The sequence below is a fragment of the Schistocerca cancellata genome, chromosome 3 (assembly GCF_023864275.1).
Source record: "Schistocerca cancellata isolate TAMUIC-IGC-003103 chromosome 3, iqSchCanc2.1, whole genome shotgun sequence".
Classification (NCBI taxonomy): Eukaryota; Metazoa; Arthropoda; class Insecta; order Orthoptera; family Acrididae; genus Schistocerca; species Schistocerca cancellata.
In genome coordinates, this window is record NC_064628.1 from 866,837,903 (window position 1) to 866,865,428 (window position 27,526).

At 44.1% G+C, this 27,526-nt stretch overlaps 1 long non-coding RNA gene across 1 annotated transcript in view; it reads left to right on the top strand.

Annotated features, from left to right (window-relative positions):
- LOC126177127 (uncharacterized) overlaps nucleotides 1–27,526 on the top strand; it is a 561,360-nt gene that overhangs the window by 533,523 nt on the left and 311 nt on the right. The window lies entirely within an intron of this gene.

The following is a 27,526-nucleotide window of genomic DNA, read 5'->3' on the forward strand; positions in this document are numbered from 1 at the left end:
ATGATAAATCGACATTCCTTGACTTATTTTAAAGTTCATGTACAAATATACTTCTTTTTGTAAGCAATAACCTCAGTTTCCTTCTGCCAATGCGCCGGTAAAGTCATATGGTGCCATATACTGTCTCGAGTTTGTTAGATGCTAACCCACTCAAATGCTCTGTTGACTAAAATGGATCGTTGCTGATGGGTAACGTGGTATTTTTTATGTTAGTCAGTTCTGATTCTGTAATTTCCTTCTGTTTTAGCACTCTATGGGTATTTATAGCTGAAATGTGGATATGCAAGAATAATAAAAAACAATGGTATTGAGGCTGATTGGTGTGTTCCCGTCCTTCCTTAATGTACGGTCGCTGTGCACGACGATTCCGTATGGAATCAAAGTTGGTTGACCTGAACATTGTACAACAGCTGTATACTTGGGTGTCACTCTTCACTGTACACTGTCCTCCCATAAAACCAGGCTGAAGTTCAAGCAAGGATCAATATTTTAAGAAAACTCACAACAATTACCTGGGGTGCTAGTCCTGACATCCTGAGAACGTTCCCTCTTGCCCTGACTGTGTGTCTGTGTGTGTGTGTGTGTGTGTGTGTGTGTGTGTGTGTGTCTGTGTGTGTGTGTGTCAGGTGCAGAGTACGCCTCACCTGTGAGGAGTGCATCTGCTCACACCAGACAGGTTGACATTGTAGTCAGTGGGATTCTGAATCTCATTGGGGTGGACAAACTCAACACGATTGTTGGAACCCCCCCCCTCCCTCACCCCTCTGTCATTCATAAACAAGTTTCTCATTTATCATTAATAACAGGATACTCTTGCCTTTGATCATCATGAAGAATGTTCTATTGAATAGAAAATAATATGTTTGTACATATACTGTATTGGCTCAAAAGTAATTGCTTTGGTTACATAAAAGCACGGAAGTTATGCGATCAAATAATTCGTATTACGTATAAAATGCAGTTTATATTGTGCAAATATACAAAATACAGAATGGATTAACACTGAATGATGTGTGGTTCTGATTATATGCAAAAAGAAAGAAAAAAAGAAAAAAGCGAAGAGAACTCGTCGACTTCTATTTGATCTCGTACACATTTATTTATGTTTCTTCACTACTACTTCTACCGGTAATCCTACCGCTTACCACGTCGTTTATGTAGTGTACCAAAACTACGGAACTGTAGTTTTGGGAGGGCTCAATACTACCAGGAGGGTGCTGATTATGGCCGCTGTCGGAAGTTTGATTTCGCGCGATGCCTTGGATGTTCCGATCACGGCGAAAGGAACGTTTCTGTATTCATGAGAGATAATTGAGAGGAGGAGAACTGCTTGAGATGAAGCTCGGGGCAGCTTTGTGATTTCTGGAAGTCAGAGCATAGAAGTAGGAAAGTAGTGTCGTAAAAGCTTGGGAGTAAGTGGACAGGAGGAGATGAGTCGGGAATGCCAGCACCACCAAGCCAACACTCTCCATATACTTTTCCAACGAAGCCTCAACCGAATCCATCACTCACACAGTGAAATGCGTCCAGATGTTTATCCGTCCTGTCAACTCTTAGTCTTCCTTCCCTACCCTGCCCCATACTAGTACTCCCTGTCTACCAGTCTTATTATCACTTTCTTCTCGATATCGTGGCTGGCGCACACCCCTGTCCTATACTCCGTTTCTGTTTCTTACAATTTACCCGTCCTCTATTCGCTTTTATCTCCGAATTACAACCCAAATGGCACCCTCACTCATACTGTCCTTTCCTTCTGTTTATCCCTTCCCAGGGCAGCTATTTCCAGTTTCAGATAATGTGTAGTGCTTCTTTTAAGATCTTTTCCTCTTTTCGCACTATATTTATAATTTTTAAAATTAAAATTAAAGCCAGCTGAGATATTTTTAAATACCATCAACAAAACTCTTTTCAGTATATTGTATCGATTCATGAGCTTTAAAAGGATTTCGTTCAGAAATGAAATGTCTGGGCCGCTGACATAATTTCCCCTTCCTCCCTTTCGCTGTTATGGTGCGCTGGTGATGAAACGACGATAAAGTTGGAAAAAAACATAAGGGTAAATGACGAGCCCCCCACTGCCTGTGCGTGACTCAGGGGGAGAGGTTTCAGCATGGCCGAGCCATGGTGTCTGACAAAACCAGTTGAGTCCCAGTCAGCACCGGAGAGACAGCGAGGTTTCGTGCGAACCACAAGATGTACGAGGGTCACTCCAAAAGAAATGCACACTATTTTTTTAAAAATCCACCTTTCATTCTACTTGGTTCAAATGGCTCTGAGCACTATGCGACTTAACTTCTGAGGTCATCAGTCGCCTAGAACTTAGAACTAATTAAACCTAACTAACCTAAGGACATCACACACATCCATGCCCGAGGCAGGATTCGAACCTGCGACCGTAGTGGTCCCTCGGTTCCAGACTGTAGCGCCTAGAACCGCACGGCCACTCCGGCCGGCTCATTCTACATGTTTGAAAGTTTTACATTGTTTAGGTACATCCTTTGGGAACAATATTTTCATTTCTCCACATAATTTCAATCCCTCTCAACTGCCATACGCCATCTTTGAACCAGAGCGCCTATATACCCGCACGGTAAAATTCTGGACCAACCTGTTGGAGCCACTGTTTGGCAGCGAGCACAAGGGAGTCATCATCTTCAAACCTTGTTCCACGAAGAGAGAGTCTTTCAGTTTCCTAATTCATTCACTGTGATGCGTTTGTCAGCAGTCACCAATTCGTTAACCCCCTGCACATTGTCTGGAGTGTGTGCAGTACGAGGCCTTCCGCTGCGAGGACAATCCTCAGTGTTTCCGTGCTCGCTTTCATCACGTAACCTGCTTGCCCACCGACTAACTGTACTGCGATCGACAGCAACATCTCCATACACCTTTTCCAACCTCTTGTGGATGTTTCCCACTGTCTCGTTTTCGCAGCACAGGGATTTTATGACGGCACGTTGCTCCTGACGAACGTCAAGTGTAGCAGCCATCTTGAAGACATGCTGTGACGGCGCCACTCACGGGAACAGCTTCGAAGTTTGAAAACAAGCGAGAAGGATATATCTACACACTGTAAAACTTTCACACATGAAGAATGAAACTATTTTTACAAAAATAGTGTGCATTTCTTTTGGAGTGACCCTTGTAAGTGCGAAGAAAGCGCACAGCACTATTTTATGTGATGGGTTATTTAGAGGAAATATGGACCTCCACATATTAAACAGATGAATAAAAAATGTTTGAAGAATAACAGTGTGAAAATGCAGAGGCGAGTTGGGATGTATTGATAAAGAACCTAACAAACGAGTGGTCTGACGGCTGCTGGAGATAATGGAGTACGGGCAGGTAACATATTAAGTCAAAGAATGTGGTGCTGTAACTCCTGAGTGTTCTCGCAACGTGTGGTGTCACCGCCAGACACCACACTTGCTAGGTGGTAGCCTTTAAATCGGCCGCGGTCCGCTAGTATGCGACGGACCCGCGTGTCGCCACTATCAGTGATTGCAGACCGAGCGCCGCCACACGGCAGGTCTAGAGACACTTCCTAGCACTCGCCCCAGTTGTACAACCGACTTTGCTAGCGAAGCTACACTGACAAATACGCTCTCATTTGCCGAGACGATAGTTAGCATGGCCTTCAGCTACGTCATTTGCTACGACCTAGCAAGGCGCCATTACCAGTTTATATTGAGATTATATAATGTATCAACAAGAGCAATGTTCTCCAATTATGGATTAAAGTTAAGTATTCTACCAGTTACCTCCTTTTTTTACTAGACTCAACTCCTATAACTGTTCCAGACCTCACGCCAGCCTGCGTGAGCTTAAAAGCGTGCATTTCGGCCTCCTCTAGCAACACGGTGTTGGCTCTTCTGCCAACACAATACAACGTACCTTGTTTTTAAACAATAACAGAACTTTACTTGTGTAATTTTATCAATAAAAGCCACGCCTTGGCAATAATATATAAACATTGTCAAGCAGTAAGTACATTCTGCCCTGGGAATACATCTGAGTAGGTATTAACATTCAGCATGCCAGCATACAACCAACAAAACTACAAAAAAACTTTTGGAACGCACGAGGGCCTTTTGACAAGCACCCTTCTCCGGAAACAGGCAGTAAACAGCGTAAAGTGAACAATTTCCTGGCGCTCACTGTTTGTGGTATTCCTAGAACAGGAGTCGCAGTTACGCCGGCATTCTCTACCGTTACAAGTAGTTAAGCTTTTCCCACGCATGTAATTCCGAACCTTAAAATCAACAGGATAAAGTAATTTCGCAAGTGTGTGTTGCAATCTGGTGTAATCATAAAATGACATCCGCTCTTTCTTTATGAGCTGTCACAGCGATAAGGATTTTTTATCTCGTAGGAGTTGTTCCCTCTGTCCTTGAGTAAATTTGTTTGTACGCTGTACTCTCTAACTAGGAGTGAATTTCATAGTTTTCGCGTTAAGTGCTCTCTCTCTCTCTCTCTCTCTCTCCCCTACATCTACAAAACATACTGTGCAAGCCATGGTGAATGGCCTTTCGCAAATAAAGCGAGGAATAACGGCTGTCTACAGGCTTCCGTACGAGCCCTGACTTATCTTGTCTTCGCGGTCCTTACACACGATGTATGTTGGTGGCTATAGAATCGTTCTGATGTCTGTCGCAAATGCCCGTTTTGTAATGACGTTCGCAAAAACAACGACCTCTTAACTCCAAGGATTCTCATCTCCACAATACTCGCGTGTTGATCGAACGTACCGGTAACAAATCTAACAGCACGCCTTTGAATTGCTTCGATCTCTTCCTTTGATTCGAACTAGTGGGAATCCCAAACAATCGAGCAGTACTCAAGAATGGATCTCGTAAGTTTTCTGTACGAGGTCTCCTTTATAGAAGTCCTACAATTGCTTGGAATTCTCCCAATACAACGAAGTCGACCACCCGCCTTTCCTGCAACCGTCCTTTCTCCGTTCCAAGCCGTATTGCAACGTTTCGTCTATCGGCGAGACTGTGTCAGTGAGCACACCACTACTACTGTATTCGAACATTATGGGATTCTTTTCGCAACTCATCTGTATTGTCTTACACATTTCCACATTTAAAGCAAGCTGCCGTTCATCACAACAAATAGAAATTCCGTCTGTGATCGTGTATACTCCTATTAAGCAGGTGTGACGTTGTCCGTTGGGAGATTTTTCACGATTCCGTCTTTATCTGCCTGTGGAAAAATTCTATCTGTTCAGTTAGAGGTGAGTAGGCAGTCCGATAATAGTTGTGGACGATAGAGGGTTCAGAATGAAACTTCCCTTGCAGAGACTGTGTGGTGGAATGAAACTCCTTGATGGATAAAAGAAAGTAAAGAAGAGACACTGTACACCATGCCAGGATTGGATCTGTGGACGTTTCCTTGTGCCAGAAGCTTTTTCTTGAGAAAGGTTCGTAGCTAATCCGATCTCCGCCATATCCTTTCTCACGGGACTGTCAGATTAGAAAACTGACTTCAGCCATTGTGGCGTAAGACCCCACAGGAGATGGCACATACACTACTGGCCATTAAAATTGCACACCACGAAGATGACGTGCTACAGACGCGAAGTTTAACCGACAGGAAGAAGATGATATGATATGGAAATGATTAGCTTTTCAGGGCATTCACACAAGGTTGGCGCCGGTGGCGACACCTACAACGTGCTGACATGAGGAAAGTTTCCAACCGATTTCTCATACACAAACAGCAGTTGACCCGCGTTGCCTGCTGAAACGTTGTTGTGATGCCTCGTGTAAGAAGGAGAAATGCGTACCATCACGTTTCCGACTTTGATAAAGGTCGCATTGTAGCCTGTCGCGATTGCGGTTTATCGTATCACGACACTGCTGCTCGCGTTGGTCGAGATCCCATGACTGTTAGCAGAATATGGAATCGGTGGGTTCAGCAGGGTAACACGGAACGCCGTGCTGGATCCCAGTGAGCTCGTATCACTAGCAGTCGAGATGACAGGCATCTTAGCCCCACGGCTGTAACGGATCTGAGTCAACAGATGGCGACGTTTGCAAGACAACAACCATCTGCACGAAGAGTTCGTCGACGTTTGTAGCAGCATGGACTATCAGCTCGGAGACCATGGCTGTGGTTACCCTTGACGCTGCATCACAGACAGGAGCGCCTGCGATGGTGTACTCAACGACGAACCTGGGTGTACGAATGGCAAAACGTCATTTTCTTCGGATGAATCCAGGTTCTGTTTACAGCATCATGATGGTCGCATCCGTGTTTGGAGACATCGCGGTGAACGCACATTGGAAGCGTGTATTCGTCATCGCATATTGGCGTATAACCCGGTGTGATGGTACGGGATGCCATTGGTTACACGTCTCGCTCACCTCTTGTTCGGAATGACGGCACTTTGAACGGTGGACGTTACATTTCAGATGTGTTATGACCCGTGGCTGTACCCTTCATTCGATGCCTGCGAAACCCTACATTTCAGCAGGATAATGCACGACTGCATGTTGCAGGTCCTGTACAGGCCTTTCTGGATACAGAAAATGTTCGACTGCTGCCCTGGCCGGCACATTCTCCAGACCTCTCACCAATTGAAAACGTCTGGTCAATGGTGGCCAACCAACTGGCTCGTCACAATACGCCAGTCACTACTCTTGATGAACTGTGGTATAGTGTTGAAGCTGCATGGGCAGCTGTACCTGTGCACGCCATCCAAGCTCTGTTTGACTCAACGCCCAGGTGTATCAAGGCCGTTATTACGGCCGGAGGTGGTGGTTCTGGGTACTGATTTTTCAGGATCTATGCACCCAAATTGCGTGTAAATGTAATGTCAGTTCTAATATAATATATTTGTCCAATGAATACCCGTTTATCATCTGCATTTCGTTTTGGTATAGCAATTTTAATGACCAGTAGTGTAGTTGTGGATGATAGAGCGTCACAATGAAACTTCCTTTGCACAGACTGTGTGGTGGAATGAAACTCCTTGATGGTTACAAGAAAGTAAAGAAGAGAAACTGTACGCCATGCCAGGATTGAACCTGTTGACGTTTCCTTGTGCCAGAAGCTTTTTCTTGAAAAAGGTTGTAGCTAATCCACTTTCCGCCGTTTCCTGTCTCTCGGGACTGTCAGTTCAGAAAACTGAAAAAAATGGTTCAAATGGTTCTGAGCACATGGGACTCAACTTCTGAGGTCATTAGTCCCCTAGAACTTAGAACTAGTTAAACCTAACTAAACTAAGTACATCACAAACATCCATGCCCGAGGCAGGATTCGAACCTGCGACCGTAGCGGTCTTGCGGTTCCAGACTGCAGCGCCTTTAACCGCACGGCCACTTCGGCCGGCCAGAAAACTGACTTGAGCCATTGTGGCGTAAGATCCACAGGAGATGAAACATAGATATCGAAACATGTAGTATGTGGAAACAATAAAGAATGGAAGTGTTTGCAGAATCCACATACCACATCTTTGTTCCCACTGGTTTTGTCGTGGCGTTGAGACATTTTCGTCCAGCTCAGCAGTGCGACTATAAAGCAGCCGTGTGTGGTCAGTTATTCGGAGGCTGCAGCCAGGACAGACTTTTGTGACTGCCAGCGTCTGACACGAAGGTCACGTCCGGCTTGGAGCTGGGCGTGGCCCGTCAACAGGGGACAATGGGGCGCAATTGCCGTGGCCAGGTGGCACCCTGGTGCCTATGTGGAGCGCACCTGGGCCTCAGCTGTTGGCTTTCACCTTCACCTGCCGGTACTTAGCGCTGCGACGTGTCAGCTGAGCGCACTCGTCGGCCGAGAAGTAAGAGTCACGTTGAAAACCGCAGTAAGTACAGTGACGTCGTAATAATGTGGAATCTCTTCAGAGGAATGTACTTTCACTATCAGCCGCGAGCTTGCTCAATTAGCTCGGCGCTATGAAATCGTCCTTTTGCATGAACATCCTTTTTTCTCTCTAGAACCGTAACTCTCTTTGTACGGCTTTCTCAAGCGTGCTGTGTTTCTTAAGAGTGCAGCGGCATTTAGTTTCAGCTGTAACTTACCGGGATATGACGATAATTATCTCGCGGTGCTTCCAGTTAATTACCCAATTGCGACGGGTAAGTATTCAGTGCATGGTACGTTCTACAACTGCTTATTTCGAGTTTTAATGTGACGAGCGTTTACTAATGACAACACGAGATTTACAGAGTGAGTGGAAAATCGTACCCAGGTTCAGGCATTAGAAATCATAATAAAAGATGAAATACGTGAATTTTCTTTACAGACGAAACCTTTCTTGCGTTAGCCTTTTCAGTGGTTCACTCACCCCCAATTCTTAACATCGTAATTGAGAGCCATTTGACGTTCACACTGGTGGACTATTCAATGCATTACAGTCTCCTAACTTTCACATATAGACGGCAACTTTGGCGTTTTCTGATTTCCTTTCTATTAAGGCGTCTTCGTGGTCAGAGTTGTGACTCATTTCGGGGCTTCTCCGACATAGAACTCAATACGTTATTCTTAACAGTGTAACATCTCATTTCTTGGCCGTGTCTGTGTGCTCTTCCTGTGGCTATTGTTTACGATTGGGTCGGGTTCTCGGAGAAAGACATGTAGTGGTACAAAGAGGTACTTCTACAAATGTAGTACATTGTAGGAGCATTAAAAGCAACAGTCGGTGCGGAGATAGTGCTACGTGATTGTAGGACGTTGTGCTACGTGATGTGGAAGATTGTGGCGTGTATCTTTTTTATAGTGGTTATATTGAGGAGATCATTGACGTTGAAAGTAATTATATCTTAGCTTATTGTCAAGTGAATCTGAGGTTGAACTACTGCCTTTATGAGTGGTTTCGAAGTGAAAACACTGGGGCATTATATACTCTTCATATAAATGTGTTCTATTTTAGGCCCATTTTTGCTTTTTATTTAGGACTGTAATTTGTTTTAGCCGTTATGAGTTCATTGAAGGTCCGAGATGTGGGACTTTGTCTTAGGTAAATGCGAAATTGCTTTGAGATATATCTCAAGGGAAATGAAGGTTTCACTGAAAACTGCATGCCCCATTCCTTCCAAAGTGAAACCAGTTCCTTAAAACAGTTGATTGTTTCCTTTTTGCCATTCGTTGCTTACAATGATGATGGTCAATTTTTTGGAAAACTTAAAATTAATTTTTTTTATAGTATTGGGACCAGAAGGCAGCACCTCATTTGAGGGGGAAGTCAAATGAAAACGATACAGATGGGTAAAAGTAAGTAAACTGTTTATAATTTCAAACGTAATCGCCATGACTATTAATATATTTAGCCCACTGCGAGACAAGACGGTCGGTGTCTTCATGACAAAATGTTTGCGGTTGCCTACGGAATCGCCTCTTCGTCCGAAGCAAATCGTCGGCCAGGAATGTCTTTCTTCAGATCTCCCAAAATATGGAAAACGCGCGAGGAGAGACCGGAACTGTATGGAGGGTGTGTAACATGTGGGTGGGCGTGGAGGGTGCGTAACCCACCCACACGTTGCCAAGGTTATTTTGACTACCCTGTGGAAGTTGCGCTGGGAAACCCTTCTGCCAATGAATGAAGTCTGCCACTTCTTTTACATGACACTGAATCTATGTGATCGTTTCATTTCATATTCCTAGAAATTGTTACACACTGGTATTTGTATGAGTTAACCAGTTTCAGTTGTCACTCATTGATACGGCAGTCATTTTACAATACTCTTTTTCCATTTATGAACATTCAAAACAAGTTGCCAATCTTTGTATCAATGTGAAGTACGAGTATTGTCAAGATCCGACTGAATATTTGTAAAACCTTTTTGAGACGCGATTCGTCGCAGATGATACTGTCGCATATAGATACGTAACACTGTCACTTGTGCCCTTTCCTATTCCAGTCGCGAATGGTTCGCGAAAAGCATGGTTGTTGGCAAGCCTTCGTTTGGGCTCCGATGTCTCTAATTTTATTTACCTGCATGGTCTTTTCTCGAGAGGCAATAATTTGGTTGACTACTCTACGAACGTACGCGCTCTGAAATTTAACACTAAAGCCCACCGTGATGCTGAACGCCTCTCTTGCAACGTCTGCCGCTGGAGTTAGCTGAGAATCTGCATGTGCTTTCGAAAGCTTAGCTTTGGATATCCTTTTTACGATCTTCCAGCGTGCTGGAATAATTGCAGGTCAGCAACATCTGTTAATCAGTACAACGAAAAACTAGCCAATGTTCTACATTCCTTTTATTTTTGTTTACTCGATTATTAGTTTCGGGCCGGGACCCATTTTCAAATTATCGTAACAGATAGACAGTTTTTGAATTTACGGAAATACCATTTTGACTATGTGTTACGATGATTCTGGAAAAGGGTCCCGGTCCGAAAGTAGTCATCGAGTAGATAAAAAAAAATGAAATTTGCTACCTTGGCTAGTTTTTCGTTGTACTTTTGAAATCCTGTTTAGTTTACTAAAAGCGCTAAGGAGCATTTTTACTCTTTATTTCTTTGTCTTCCTCCAGTCATTGTGTCTTAAATTGACAATACTCACCACTAGTTAACTTGTGCGTCAAAGAAGCAGAAAAGAAATGACAGAAAAGAGCAAGGCTAAAGATACCAATGCTGAGACTCACAGCGGCATAGCAAGTAGCTTAAGGATAAGCAAACCAAAGACGAAGGCGATGGAAGAGTAGTAGAAAGGTGAATAAGTATGTACTTAAAATCAAAGATGGAAACGTCACAGTAGTGGAGGAAGTCCAAATATTGTTTAAGGTAGGAAGCAAAAAGATTTCCGAAGCAAGGAAATTGAACTACCGTACCGGTATCACAGATTCTTGCGATGCCAGTCATCACCGTAACGTTCTCAAAAGCTGGCCGGGTACTCTCAGCTATATCAGTCTCGGATTCTCGCAAACTACATTTCGCGGAAGAGTAATAAGAAAACTGTATCGTGTGCTTAAAAAATTTCTACGAGTAAAGTCACCGATACATTGATTAAATGGAAGGTAACTACAGGATTGTCGCTGATAATGGGTTATCTCTCTCCCGTCGAGTCCGGCGGTGTTGCCTTCATGGTTTTTTTGCAGCTGGCAGTTACGAAACTCTCATTTGGTGCCTGTCTGTCTTATCGGGAACTTTTATTATCGCTGCTGATAAGGGCGGTGAATGAGCACGCGATAAGCCGACCGATGGTCGACCTTCTCGGTTAAGTGAGAGCATGTCGCAGTACATTTCATTGTAAACACTCGTAGATAAAAATGTCACCGCCGAGCTACAACACAGATAGATTACTCCGCAGATGCGAGAGAATTGTGGAGAGACGCACTCAGCTATAACCGTGTCGACGTGCTCATGAATGGATCGATGAGTGCAGAAAATCGTGTTTTCCCATATTTTCTCCATCCACGTCCCTGATACGTAAGAGACGTGCATTAAGTAATGTTGCACATTTTTTCTGAAAGCAGGTTGGTTTTATTCAGGATTCCAATACACCATGTTATTTCCCCGCTCTTTGGACTACAAAACCCTATTTTTTCGCCATAATCTCCGTTTACAGCGGCAGACTTACGCCACCTTACTGGGAGGGACTTGTATGTCCTCATGGTACCCCTCTAGTGGCCGACGTCGGAGTCAGCGCCTTGCGACATCAAAAACCTCCGAATCATCCACCCACTGCATCCTTCATTGGACCAAACAGATGAAAGTCGGAAGGTGCGAGATCCGGGCTGTAGCGTGGATACGGAAGAACTGTCCAGTGAAGTTTTGTGAGCTCCTCTCGGGTACATAGACGTATGTGAGGCCCTGAGTTGTCATGGAGAAGGAGGTTTGCATTTTTTTGGCGACGAACACACTGAAGTCGAGCCTCCAATTTCCTGAGGGTAGCACAGAACTGATCGTTCCACTATGACGGAGGACATCGAACGGAATAACCCCTTCAGATTCCCAGGAGAACGTTGCCACGACTTTAGCGGTTGAGGGAGCGGATTTGAATATTTTTTCTTCGGAGAGGTTCGAAGTGATGAACCCATATTTCATGGCCCGTTACGACATTCGATAAAAGGTTGTCACGATCAGTCTCTTGACGCGCAAGCAACTCCGCACAAACGGTCCACCGTTGCTCTTTACGATCTTCTGTTAGGCTGCAAGGAACCCAACGGATATACGCCTCTTGAGTACCCCAACTGGTGGACGATTGTGTCTGCACTGTCAACAGAGACGTTAAATTTTGCAGAGAGGTGTGTGACTGTGATCCGTCAATCAGCTCGAATGAGAGTGTCCGCACGTTCCAACGTTAAAGAAGATACAGCCATGTACGGCGGGCTGGTTCATGAGAGTTGGGACATTCAAATGTGTGTGAAGTCTTATGGGACTTAACTCCTCAGGTCATCAGTCCCTAAGCTTACACACTACTTAATCTAAATTATCCTAAGGACAAACACACACACCCATGCCCGAGGGAGGACTCGAACCTCCGCCGGGACCAGCCGCACAGTCCGTGACTGCAGCGCCTTAGACCGCTCGGCGAGTTCGGACAGGTTGCGACCTTGTTGCGATGATGACAGACGCCTCGCCCAACGACTCGCCGTGCTTTTGTTCTGTGCCAGGCCTCCGTAGACATTCTGCAAGCGTCTATAAATATTTGTGATGCTCTGTTTATCTGCCGAAAGAAACTCAGTGACAGTTCACTGCTTAGAGCCCACCTCCGTTAAAGGTACTAACCTGGGTTGGGGAAGGAGAGGGAGAGGCAACTCATATTAGTTTCGTCGAAGGTTAAGGTAAATAAAAAAACTTGGCGTTTTACTGAAGTGACAGTACACCAGTTACAAGTACTTGAAAACGAAGACTATAGGATAACCCTTGATCTATTCTGTGATAATGAATGCCGAAGACACAACATAGAACTCCACGTGCTGCCACAACAAATTAATTCAAATGAATTACATTCCGCCTGGCACTTTTGAAGAGGAAGATTCTCATGGTTACTTTATACATGGAGCGTGGGAGTTAGAACTACAAGAATCACAAATTCTAGGGCTACAAACTGTACCCAAGAGATCTCCAAATGAAGTGCAGTAAATCAGAAATTAATTTAGAGATTATTTTGTATCGGCTGAAGGTTCAGTGCCTTGGCAGTATGAAATGATTTGAAAAAACAAATATATATATATATGAGGTACCTTTAACTAATCCTGGTTCAGTATTTCTAAAAAAATAAATATGATTTGAAGTTCATAACATTTATGAATTTTCTATTCTTCTACATCAGTACCAAGACTTCTTTTTAACTGGATGGCAGGAAAGAGAAACAGGAGAGGTTCGCATCCGAGGCATGAACATTTTTAGGGGAAGTCCCTCTCTTCCTACTTCCATCTAATCTCCTGTGTTGCCGCCGAAACCGGCGTTTCAAAGTGTAACTTTATTTCTATTTCCGCCATTAAAACGCCAACGTTTTCCGACCGACATTTTAATACCTGTACTCGTTTGTCGCAGTTTCTGTATCGATACGTGTCATGTCCCACAAGTAGTTGTTCATTTGTGGATCTTCGGAGTAGTTTCAGCCGTCCGCATACTGGAAAATATAAAATACTCCACGTCAAACGACGATAACTGCCCAACATTGTTTCAGAGGATCCCGTTTCGATGGGATTCGAATCTTGTATCACTTTAGAGCCGCAATGCGCTCCAGCGACATGGGAACTAGGACTGTTGATAAAACATCGGTACATCTCTCAGAAAATATTTGTATATATCGGCAATAATTTCTTCCCCTACATGTCGATATCAAAATTGCAATATCGAGTGCTGATACTGTAATTTATTATATTTCTTTCATAATTTTCGGTATAAATGTTTGAAATTGTAATTGAACATAATTTAATTTAACTGTGTGAAGGAGTCGTACTACTTTTTCAGTTTTCGTAGCGTCTAGTATTTCTCTTTGACTGTGTGAAGCAAGTATAGGTTGCACAAAACAAGTAATGTGACTCCGGGGGGGGGGGGGGGGGGGAGAGGGTGTGAATGGAATAACAAGATTTTTCATGTGAGGAAATAGCGCACCAACTGCGTTAAAAACCAGTTTTTTACTCAACTAGTGTGCTATTTCTTCACACAAGCATTCTTCAAATGCAGTTGCTGAAAATGAATGACAAGATTGGTCTTAGCGGCGCGTGGGGACGTGTGAGGGGAAATGACCTAATCGGCGTTCGGCACTATCGACAGGAACTGCAACTTTTAGCTTCATTTCCAACACCAGCGCGAAAAAAGGTTTATTTCGACATGTAGCCAATGACAAATTAAGAAAATAAGGTATTGGAGATTAACTAGAATGAAATACTGCATGCAATGCACCATGTACTCAGTTGTTAAGTAATAATACAACAGTCGACCAACAAAATATTGTAATACAAGCTTTTTGTCTGCAAGAAGTCCCATTGTTAACTTACAGATCTTCAAATTAAGTTTTCTTCTTTCAATTTTTGCTACATGGGGTATAGGCAGGCTGTTTGATGTACAGAATATCTAACTATAAATCAATACTTAAATAGACCATTCTCTAAAACCGACTGTATACTTACACAATGTGCAGCCAATATTTTAATAGGCTGATATGAAAATATTTTTTGATTCGATAAATCGTTACATATTGTCCTTATATCGAAAGCAGATAATGATTATTTAAATATCGAATTATCTGATTCCCAGTATTTTTAAAAACTCAGCAGTGCTAATGGGAAGATGTGGGTCTGAATCGCAACAGTGTCGATTGAGACACGATTCAGCCGCTCAACATTGGGTCCCGTTATGGACTAGGCTTAAGAAGAGTTGTGCCATGACTAATTGAAACGAATTTATGACCATTGATTTTTAATGCAGGGCTGTTTTTTTGAGGTGAATCAGCATTGATGTAATAACGAATGACAGCAATAGATTCAAGGGGAATGGTGCTGGCGAGTTGTGAACCCACTGTTCCTTTTGAAGTTCCACGAAAAAGGGAAGAATTCGGAACCTCGTGAATGTGTCATACATGATTTTTAAAATTGTTTTTAATAGAGAGCATCGCGCGAGGTAGACGTGAACACGGTCACGTTTAGTGACGTCTAAACGTGGAATTTCGCGCCCTTGATCATTCACAGTTACCAAAGGCAGAATCAGATGCGTCAGATTTTGGTTTCGTGGAGAGGAATGTGGCTACTGAGACTCAAGATTGCTTTCTATGTCACAAGAAGAGTTTGGTGGCATCATGCTGGATCACGTCATTTGCAGTTCAATTCCATATTTGGTGTTTTTTTTTATACAGGGCGGTCAAAATAAAACTGGGCCCAGAAAATATTTCGTGCAGCTGGGTGGCCTATCTTTAGGCGCACGAAATATTTTCCATGCCCAGTTTTATTTTGACCACGACGTACTGTAACGTACGTGCCATGAATATATGACGTTTCAGAGTATCGGCGTATTTCGGGTCTCTCGAAAACGCGTCGTTTTTTGTACGATTTATTGTAATAACATGACGGAAACCTATTTGCGCTTAAAGGCTTTTCGTATTTGGTGCTTTTCTTTCTAATAACTTGCGTGGCATGAAAACAAGCCGTTTCAAGGCACCGACGCATAGAAGATTTACAAAAAATGCATCGTTTTTCGCACGATTAGTTATAACTAAATGTCAGTTAATGACATATCGGAGAGTAAAGCCGTTAGGACATCGTAAGACTGAAGACTAATATAAAAAACTTACGTGAACTATAGAGGTGTAAATTACCTGCGTTCTACAGTTGCTGTAACCAGTGTCACCAAAGTTCGGTAATATATTTTACTATTCACTATTCTGTGTTACTTTTACTATGTGTATGCTGCCCTAGGACACACGCATCGTCTGTTGCTGCTGTCTGCAAATTTTCTTTTATTCACCTCATGTTTTCTGTCAGATTTTCACACATTCTTATAGAAATATGTTCTGGGATATTCGATGATTTGTATTCGCGAGAGCGCTCTCCTTTCAGAAGTGGGTACGCTCAATTTTATAAACGTGCCAGAGGAAAGCTTACGGTCTGCATCACTGACAGATACCTCGCAGTTCAGTACAGTGTATGCTACAGACAGAATACGAGGGTTGTTTTTTAAGTGAGGGCCGTTCGCTCGTATAGTCCCGTAGTTCGCGTGGACGCCGCAACAAGCCACCGCGCCACTTGCCGGCATTCTTCCCGTTCCGTTCACTGATGCAAGTTGCAGCTCTGTAGCTGACGTGTACGCATCGCTGTGCTACTTTATAATGTTTACGATTATTGAATCGCCCGCCGCGTGTGAGATACGGTCAGTGATACGTTTTTTTGACCGCGAGAAGCCTATCAGCTGCAGAAGTTCATCGTCAATTAACAGAAGTTTATGCTTGAATGCAATGAGTGAAGGTAAAATGCGTCAATGGGTTAGAGAGTTTAAAAATGGCCGTCAAAACGTCCATGACGAAGAACGCGCAGGCCGGCCCTCTGTGATCACTGATGATTTGGTGGCTGCAGTCGAAACAAAGATTCGTGCGGACAGAAGATTCACAATTTCCTCTCTTTCTTTGGAATTTCCACAAGTTTCAAGATCGGTTTTGTACAAAATTGTGTCTGAAAACGTAAACTTTAAGAAACTGTGTTCTCGGTGGGTTCCCAGACTCCTCACAGAGGACCACAAAGGGAAGAGATTTGCCACTTCATTGGACTTTTTGATTCGTTACGAGGAAGAAGGGGATGACATGTTGAGTCAAATTGTCAATGGAGATGAAACATGGGTATCCCATATCACTCCCGAAAGCAAGCGACAATCGATGGAATGGCGACACACAACCCCACCTGTCAAGGTCAAAGCCAAACAGACGCTGTCAAAGCGCAAGATTATGGCAACTATGTTCTGGGACCGGCGCGGTGTTTTGCTAGTGGACTTTATGCCTACTGTGCAACTCTAAAGAAGCTCCGCAGAGCAATTCAAAACAAAAGGCGCGGCATGCTGACAAAAGGACTTTTGCTCCTGCACGATAACGCTAGGCCTCACACCTCTCAAAAGACTCGGATTTGACTGATTCTTTTGGCTCGGAAGTTTTGGACCATGCACCATACAGCCCCGACCTTCCTCCTAGCGATTTTCACCTTTTCCGGTACCTGAAACACCATCTTGGCGGGCAGCCCTTCAATGACGACGATGAAGTGAAAGCGGCCGTGAACTCTTGGCTGTCGGAGCAGGCGGCCGAATTCTTTGAAGAGGGAATTAAAACCTTAGTTGTACGGTATGACAAGTGCTTAAATAAATAAGGCAACTATGTAGAAAAATAGGAAAAGTGTGTAGAACCAGAAAATAAAAGTTTTTTTACAAAAGTATTTGTATCTTTTTTTAAAAATAAAAACGGCCCTTACTTAAAAAACAACCCTCGTAACACGGCCGGCACGAGAAGTGAGCAAACGTGTGCTGTAATAGGCACAGTGAAAGAGGAGCAGTGTTTGTGTAATGGTGAACTGAACAATTAGGACAATAGACATTGCCGGGACGAGCCGTTTTCCCGGGTATTTGAAAAGGTAAAAGTGCGTTAGGCCTGAATTAACAACTCCAGAGGAACACCAAAGAATTTTTTTTTTAAATATACGTGAGATTCTGTTGTTGAGTCTCGCGATGAGTCCCACAATCTTCTTCGCGATTTACTCCACCCATCTTGTGTGGTGTGCTGAGATACCACACGAGAAGAGTTTGCGACAAGTGGCACCAGAAGTTGGCGTGGAAGTCTGTCCGTAGCAGGAACATCGCTACTCACAAACCAATCACTGCCCGCGAGAATCACACCCCTGGAGCGGACGCGCGAGTAGCAAGAAAGACGCACGCTCAAGTAACCGTGCACGAGCAGAGGTAGCCAGTTGCAACTTGTAAGTCAATCCGAGTCTTGCCACGGGGTGCCTGCAGAACGTTCCCGTGTCTGCATGTCAGATAGAAACAGTGGCTAGTGTTCAGTAGAAACAAACATTGAATACAGTTGTCATGTATGGACAGAGATTGCCTGCCTGGAGATTGACAGCAGATTAGTTCAGAGAACATCATGTAATAATTTCTGTTTATGGAACTGTAGTCTACGCTGGACAGATGGGGTAAACCTGCATTCTACACTACTGGCCATTAAAATTGCTACACCAAGAAGAAATGCAGATGATAAACGGGTATTCATTGGACAAATATATTATACTAGAACTAACATGTGATTACATTTTCACGCAATTTGGGTGCATAGATCCTGAGAAATCAGTACCCAGAACAACCACCACTGACTGTAATAACGGCGTTGCTATGCCTGGGCATTGAGTCAAACAGAGCTTGGATGGCGTGTACAGGTACAGCTGCCCATGCATCTTCAACACGATACCACAGTTCATCAAGGGTAGTGACTGGCGTATTGTGACGAGCCAGTTGCTTGGCCACCATTGACCAGACGTGTTCAGTTGGTGATAGATCTGGAGAATGTGCTGGCCAGGGCAGCAGTCCAACATTTTCTGTATCCAGAAGGGCCCCTACAGGACCTGCAACATGCGGTCGTGCATTATCCTGCTGAAATGTAGGGTTTCGCAGGGATCGAATGAAGGGTAGAGCCACGGGTCGTAACACATCTGAAATGTAACGTCCACTGTTCAAAGTACCGTCAATGCGAACAAGAGATGACCGAGACTTGTAACCACTGGCACCCTATACGATCACGCCGGGTGATACACAAGTATGGCGATGACGAATACACGTTTCCAATGTGCGTTCACCGCGATGTCGCCAAACACGGATGCGACTATCATGATGCTGTAAACAGAACCTGAATTCATCTGCATAAATGACGTTTTGCCATTCGTGCACCCAGGTTCGTCGTTGAGTACACCATCGCAGGCGCTCCTGTCTGTGATGCTGCATCAAGGGTAACCGCAGCCACGGTCCCCGAGATGACAGTCCATGCTGCAGCAAACGTCGTCGAGTTGTTCGTGCAGAAGGTTGTTGTCTTGCAAACGTCCCCATCTGTTGACTCAGGGATCGAAACGTGGCTGCACGATCCGTTACAGCCATGCGGAGAAGGTGCCTGTCATCTCGACAATAGTGATAAGAGGTCGTTGGGATCCAGCACGGCGTTCCGTATTACCCTCCTGAACCCACCGATTCCATATTCTGCTAACAGTCATTGGATCTCGACCAACGCGAGCAGCAATGTCGCGATACGATAAACCGCAATCGCGATAGGCTACAATCCGACCTTTATCAAAGTCGAAAATGTGATCGTACGCATTTCTCCTCCTCACACGAGGCATCACAACAACGTTTCACCAGGCAACGCCGGTCAGCTACTGTTTGTGTACGAGAAATCGGTTGGAAACGTTCCTCAGTCAGCACGTTGTAGGTGTCGCCACCGGCGCCCACCTTGTGTGAATGCTGTGAAAAGCTAATCAATTGCATATCACAGCATCTTTTTCCTATCGGTTAAATTTCGCGTCTGTAGCACGTCATCTTCGTGGTGTAGCAATTTTAATGGCCATTAGTGTACAACTGCGGTAACCACCGTTATCGGAGTTAAGTAGTACATTTTACTATTCACTATTCTGTGTTAGTTTCATTGTGTGTCTGCTGCCCTAGAACCCATGCATCCATCCTACCTAGACACCTTTATCAGTCTTTCTCAGCGGTGGCGAGATTTTCATCAAAGTGGACGCACCCCAGCTCACAATGTCTTGGAACATCACTAATAGAGCTAACGCAGCTATTTGACGCGCAGTTTTGTAAACAAACTTTGTGGCCGGTGAACCAGATTATAGCCAGTACCAGTACCACCGGAGGGTGCCACGGTCGCAAACTACACTCAAGAACACGTTCTGTGTGATGTACTAGCTTGTTCTGCTCGTGCATCAGCCACAATGCATACGAGGTTTGGCGCGCTTAACGTTGTGTGAGGATGGCTTGAGCAACTCACCTTTAAACTTCAGGCTTTCTTTTTTTTCAAAACACTTATCTTTATCTTCTTTACTTGTCGAGGCATCAAGACATGGACATAGAGAAAATGCGTAAAGAGACGTTGTTTCTTCATGCGTGACGACTGTTATCTTTAATCTTATTTATCGCTGGCCGTAATCCGATCTGATGTGCCTTACGACTTTGCTGCTGTGTGTGCTGATAGAAAACACTTCAGACACTAGGGCGATAAGTAAGTGAATGAGTGTGTGGCACAAACGTTTATCTCTGACTCGTCTTAACAGTACTTGAACTGTAGAACGGCGGAAAATCCAGACGGTATCGTTTCATCGTATAAGGCTCATTATAGCATCTGTTTTATGGAATAACACTCTTCGAGAAATGGAATTTTCATGAAATAAATATAACTTGTTAGTGTTATAGCGCGTGGGAAGATATGAAAAAGGTACTTGAGAGCGCAATTTAGGCAGAAGCCTGATTGCCTTACGTGATGCCAGGCCGAAAAAGTGATTCGAGTCTATCATATTCAAGTTAGACAGCCTTTCTGAATATGATTTTAGATGGTTATTCGCATTCGTCTTAGCGTAGGCATAGTTCATCGATCGAAGCGGTAGTAGCCACTCGATGCAGAGACAGTGATAACGCATCGTAAATTAAGCACAGCTCTCGTGATTTGTAAACTGGTGGATCTGCAAACAAAGAGCGTCCAGTGGCAAACGTGAGTATTGCGAAGTGGAATACAAGTTGTGATTTACATCGTTAATACAGATAAGTCAAAGGAGGCCTTCCACAAGTTTCACCTATAATGGTGACGATTCTAGAATCAAATGGATGCTTTCCACACAATTTTAAAGATACCAAGGGTAAGTAATTTTGAGAACTATCGTACAATCATCTTAGTTCATGTGTCCAATATAACAAAGAATGGAAGAAACGAGGTTCGTTAACTGAAGATCAGTTTGGCCTTAGGAAAGGTAACAGGCACCACACATTCCACTTCGTAATGGAAACAAAAGTAAGCACTCTGTTTTCAGGCCACAAGTGGTCCATCGGGACCATCCGACCGCCGTGTCATCCTCAATGAGGATGCGAATAGAAGGGGCGTGTGGGGTGCACACCGCTCTCCCGGTCGTTATGATGGTTTTCTGTGACCGGAGCCGCTACTATTCGATAGCTCCTCAGTTGGCATTACGAGGCTGAGTGCACCCCGAAAAATGGCAACACCGCATGGCGGCCCGGATGGTCACCCATCCACGTGCCGGTCACGCCCGATAGCGCTTAACTTCGGTAATCTGACGGGAATCGGTGTATCCACTGCGGCAAGGCCGTTGCCTAATGGAAGCAAGACGAAAAATTAATGCAGTTTCATAGAATTTGTTGTTTGCTTAGCTCTTCATTGTCAGTATTCTCATGTCTCGAACAGAAGGCACTTACTTTGCTACAGATGACTAATCATCCATTGCTTCAGAGCAAACACCACAAATATGGCGGCAGATGATATTCATTTACGAAGGGAACATGCGCCTGTATTCGGGTCACCTTTATCGTCACTAGTTACCACTAATATACAGCTCAGAAATAAATGCGGATGCCATAAACTCTTATCCAAAATGAATTTTTGTCTAAGTTGTTTGAATAGCCAACAAAACATTTCCGTCCATATGGTGACCGCTGAAGCGCTTCAACACATTGAATACTGGATTGTAAGATGTGCACTCCGTCTTCAGGCCACGAGTGGCCTACCGGGACCATCCGACCGCCGTGTCATCCTCAGAGGAGGATGCGGATAGGAGAGGCGTGGGGTCAGCACACCGCTCTCCCGGTCGTTATGATGGTATTCTTGACCGAAGCCGCTCGCTACTATTCGGTCGAGTAGCCCCTCAGTTGGCATCACGAGGCTGAATGCACCCCGAAAAATGGCAACAGCGCATGGCGGCCTAGCACTTAACTTCGGTAACGTGGCGGGAACCGGTGTATCCACTGTGGCAAGGCCGTTGCCAGTAATACTGGATTATAGCGCTCTAATAAATGACATGGTGTTTCACATGCTTAAGACACTATACTCGCATTTGAGAGGACTGGAATTCCATTTCCCATCCTGCTACACTCGTGTAGGCGTCCCGTAATCGGTTAACGCCAATGCCTGGATTGTTCCTTTTTCTTCGAATCCCATGCAGTCTCCCTCGCCTCCCGCATACCTGTGTTCTTCCCCACTCGAAGCCCGCACGTAATTATTTGACTTGTCCCCTATCCCCATATTTATTTGCCAATCATGCATTCGTTTCACATCTAATTAGCAAGCCTCGTACTCTGGCGCGCTTTTAAAATTTAAACATACATCCAGTCCGAACGACATTTCAGCCACCTCATGCTAACTGACCATGACAACCGCCTTGAAATTTTGTCATCCTCCCAACTTTAAAAGGTTACTACTTTTTCTTTATCTGTCAGGGCTTCTCTTCAGCCATCTTCTGTTTCCAAGTGTAAATGATAATTATTTTAAACCCTCAGCTGCCGACAGGTGTTGTTGATATACCTCGATGGGGACAGCTGGAAATATGTGCCGCGACCGGGCTGCGGTTCAATCAGCAATGGGACGTTTTCGGACTTCGATGTTCAGTTACTGCATCTGTGTCATGTCATATGTTACAGTGTAATACCTCGTACGTGGTTGAAATAATTGCAGCTGTAAGCTGATACCTTATTGTAATATGTCCTGTGTTCTTATGCGGAACGTAATAGCAAAGTTCAAATGGTTCAGATGGCTCTGAGCGCTATGGGACTTAACTTCTGAGGTCATCAGTCCCCTAGAACTTAGAACTACTTAAACCTAACTAACCTAAGGACATCACACGCATCGATGCCCGAGGCAGGATTCGAACCTGCGACCGTAGTGGTCGCGTGGTTTCAGACCGTAGCGCCTAGAACCGCTCGGCCATCCAGGCCGGCAATAGCAAAGTAAACGGTAAGCTGTTGTAGACCTGTTGTTCATAAAGGACAGTATGAGAGTGGTGTGAAATGCAAAACAGCGAACCAGTGTTGTAACATGATGTTACTGTTCATCATACTCTTTCGTCCAGCGTCGTCGTCAATCTTGTAGTGTGTAGGAATCCTGCATACTCGGTTCTCTAGAGATACAATCGGTTAACGCCAATGCCTGGATTGTTCATTTTCTTCTTCGAATCCCACGCAGTCTCCCTCGCCTCCCGCATCCGTTTGTTCTTCCCCACTCGAAGCCCGCATGTAATTATTTGATTTCTCCCCTATCCTCACTCACGTTGAACCCATTCGGGTTTCTTACACTTGTTCCAGATTTGTTTACCAACCATGCAATCATTTCATAACTAATTAGCAAGCCTCGTACTCTGGCGCGCTTTTAAACTTTACACGTACATCCAGTCCCAGTCACAATAAGATAATTACAATACTTGACTTTGGCAATTACACAGATGTGTCGCAAGGAAAAGGCGATACGAAATAATCAGTCTTTGCAGTGACTGCTGATCTCTAACTGAGAAAAGTCTTTCCTGAACTGCTATCGAAGTGCCTAACGTTGACGCTGCTATCCAAGTGGGCAATCTTGAAGCTGCTGTCGAACTGGGCCGCACCAGTCGGTCTCTGCTCTTCTGTCCTCTTCACATACGGGCCGCTGCTGTCGCGTGCGATTCACAGCCTTTTCTTCCCAGTCGTTCCCGACTGTCGTGTTGGCGCCTTACTTTCCGTAATACATACATTGTCGAGATTTAACGCTGGTAACTACGTAACGGCGAAAAAATCATAGGCAAGGAAAAACAACTTTCAAGGCAAGTAGCTACACTTACATATCTCATTACGGTGCACAGTCAGCGCTTTAGGTTGCTGTGTTGCACCACTGACATATTTAAAACGCTAGTCAGTCAGAAGAACTAAAAGGAAGTGAACTATCACAAATTGCATGTTTTTCTGCAGAACAAGTAATCGATAGTCTTACAGCAGCATATTTCGTTTCACTAATTATCTTCCACGCAAGTGAATTTCAAGCCAGTTCCTCCACTTATTGACCGAGCGAGGTGGCGCAGTGGTTAGACACTGGACTCGCATTCGGGAGGACGACGGTTCAATCCCGCGTCCGGCCATCCTGATGTAGGTTTTCCGTGATTTCCCTAAATCGCTCCAGGTAAATGCCGGGATGGTTCGTTTCAAAGGGCACGGCCGACTTCCTTCCCCGTCCTTCCCTAATCCGATAAGACCGATGACCTCGCTGTCTGGTCTCCTTCCCCAAAACAACCAAGCAACCTTCACTTATTGTCAATCCAGATTAAGGTATCGAAGCTCTTGTTACGAACCTATTGCGTGAACTTCAGTTGAAAACTTGTAATATTTGTGTTGATATCTATTATTAAACTCTTACTTTGTGCGAATGAAAAATATGTCTGTATGACTGAATATACAGGTATATCCTGAACTCTACAAAGTTGTACAATATATTTTTCGTGCAATATTTTAAAAATGTCCATATTACGTACAAAACTTGGAAGGGAACTCCCCTTAACATTTTATGAACTCCCCGTTGCTGATTGGCAAAACATTATAACAGTATTCAATAGGAAATACTTCCTGACGCTTTCTGCAAAATTATATTTATTTGCTCACCAAAAAAAAAAAAACATAATTTTGCGGGATATTAGGGGTTTCGTATGTAATAGTGGAATTCCATTTTCTTGATGATCCGTGTGTGCCTCATACAGCTACATAGTGGCTTTGTGGTAGATTGAGGCTGCTTGGCCGAGAATGTTCCTCAACAAGAACGAATTACGGCCACTTGTTCTGAAGAAATTGTATGTGTCTCGAGCGCAGAGATTTAATGTTGTCTAAAGATCAGAGCAACTTCAGTGGTGACACGTTGTACGTGGCTTCGGCGGAAGAGAGCGTCTCAGAAACAGCTTGCTTCGTTTTGGAAGCGAATGCATAAATCGTACCACGAATCCTTGAAACTGTTGACTATGATGTGTTTCTGAGTTTCATAGTTTTCAGCTGTCAGTGATGATTTTAGTCACCTAGAGTGTTCCTGGAAAGTGTAGTCTGTTTTATGTTTACCTTCCAGGACTCCTGAACACAACTTTTCCTTTTTTTTATAGAATTTTTGTAGAGGTTGAAGCTTCCTTTTTTTCCCGCATAGAAATCGAAATAGTCGTTCGTGAAGAAATCCAGTGTAAGGGATTGAATAGGAACAAATGCTCTCTCTCGAATTGAGCTCGATTTAGGAATCGTTGCGGAGTGAGGAAACGCTCCAAGTCAGCACCATCCTGTCACTTGCAGCACTCGAGACCGTACTGGAACTACAGCACTCGTGGCTGCCGCATCGCGGTCGCGAAGTGCGGCCGAGGCAGTTCCAGATAAGTTTTACAGTCTGACGATAATTTATGGGTTTGTAGTTTCAGCTTGACGATGTCCACTATGGGCAGACGGTAGTTACTGTAATTCTGAAGAAGGCTGTTGATTATTAAAATTATGCAGTTGCTGACAGAGCCGCGAAATGTTGAAGATATTTAAGCTCTAGACTTGTCTAGGTCGAATGTGTTCACTATTTTCTCAACCGCCAGACGCGCACGGAAAGCCTTTACTGTACTATACGCTAATGATAAACAGTGGGGAGAAACAACAGAGCTGCTCACTTGAAAATGTCCACCGAAACTAAACGCGAAGGACGAAGCAAAGACGAATATACGGTGGCGACAAGCGACTCCCGGCCTCCGGCTGAAGTAAGATACGGGGGCTGCCATGCGGCTCTGCGTAAAACGAGTAGCGGGAACCCTGCAACGACCCAGAGACAGAAGCTGCGCGTCTCTCGTGGGACAGGGCGCGTTCGGTTCGGTGCGGAGCGAATCGCTTCACTCTCTGCAAATGGTCGCACGTGTGAAAAGGCCTCCTAACAGCCTCCACCAGTTGCCATGTGTCGCTATTTCGAGGAAACAGATTTAGATACCTGTCCACACATTGAGATTTAGATTTTTCATGCTAACCAAACAGTCCGAATGCCGCGACAGTGCCTTTGCTGCTTTCCTTCCCTATCAGTGAACAATACGAGCTTATGTTCCGAGTCGAGTGGCCACAAGTCAACGAAAAGTCATTATGCTTTAAAACTTTATACGCACAGCCAGTAATATTTACGAGAGAGGATAATTTTTTCTCCCCTCGTATTGCAATCGGCATGTTGAAATTTCACGACAATATAGTTTGAAGTTCGCCCTACAGATGGTATTTCGGTTTCATGTGCAGCTCTAGCGAGTGAAGCCTGAACGTTGCGCGTGTCAACTCGTGAAGGGAAAGGAAGTGAATAGTGAGAAGTTTTAGGAGAGCTTCTCGCGTCTGTCGGCCGTCGTAATTTAATATATTATTATTATTATTATTATTTTTATTTTTGATTGTTGCCGACTTACGTGGTGGGCGTTAATAAAAATGATATTTCATTCAATTTTGATTTACGATTAAATGCTTTTGTGAAGTTCTCCTTTTTAACAATAATAATCTTAAATTATTTGTTACGTTAATGAATGTTAGACTCGCTGAATCATAAGATTTGAGCATGTAAGTTGAAAAATGTAATAAACTTTTCATATTGATATCCTCGGCTAGTCAGTTCACTTTAAAGCAAAAAATCTTTAGTTACTAATTACAATTGCGGCCCACACACGCGCGAGAGTATTTTTTCTTACCTCCGTTAACCATTGCCTCGTAGTCGGAGTCCTGGCTCTGGCTCTCGGCTGTGGTACTGAAAATAAGAATCTTAAAGTTACGTATTTTCTGCAACGTCGGGTGGCTGTGGAGAAAAATGTACATTATGTTGATAGCGGGTGAGTATTTCGCTTACGCTAAATTTTTTAAGTTAATATCGTCACGTAATGGCGTCGTTGGCTGCATCGGCTGCTGCGATTGTTGAACTGTAAATTACTCGAATGCAGGTTAATTCAAGGAAGGCGGACATGAAATTAGTGCACAATAATATTAAATCAATATATTATCTGCTTAATTCATACAAATATGCTTACATTTGCCAGCACGCGCAAGATGTCCGTCTATAGACAACCAAGACAAGAGAAGAAGTGAAGACAACTAAAAAATTAACGAAAGAGCGTATCTTGTCGTCTCTCTAGATCATTTTGTTATATTTCTTTGCACTCGGAACTTACACAGAGAAATTATTATAATACGTGTACATGATAAAAAATCTATATTATTCAAGTTTTAAATGTCTCTTCTTTATAAATACCGTTTTTTAAAGTCTTTTAGTATTATTATTTCGATGGGAACGCTATAAGCTGTAACTACGCTCGAGGACAGCGAGAGGAAGGAAGACGAAATGGACAGAGGAATGGGAGGAAGTGGGCATAGAAAACGGGAAAGAGGAGATGGACGGACAGAGGGGCAGGAGGAGATGGAGAGGGGGGAGGAGAACATGGTCAGAGAAAGGGGGCAGAGAGGGGAGGCAGGAGGAGATGGAGAGGGGGGAGGAGAACAAGGGGAGAGAGAGGGGCGGCAGGAAGAGATGGAGAGGGGGGAGGAGAACATGGTCAGAGAAAGGGGGGAGAGAGGGGCGGCAGGAGGAGATGGAGAGGGGGGAGGAGAACATGGACAG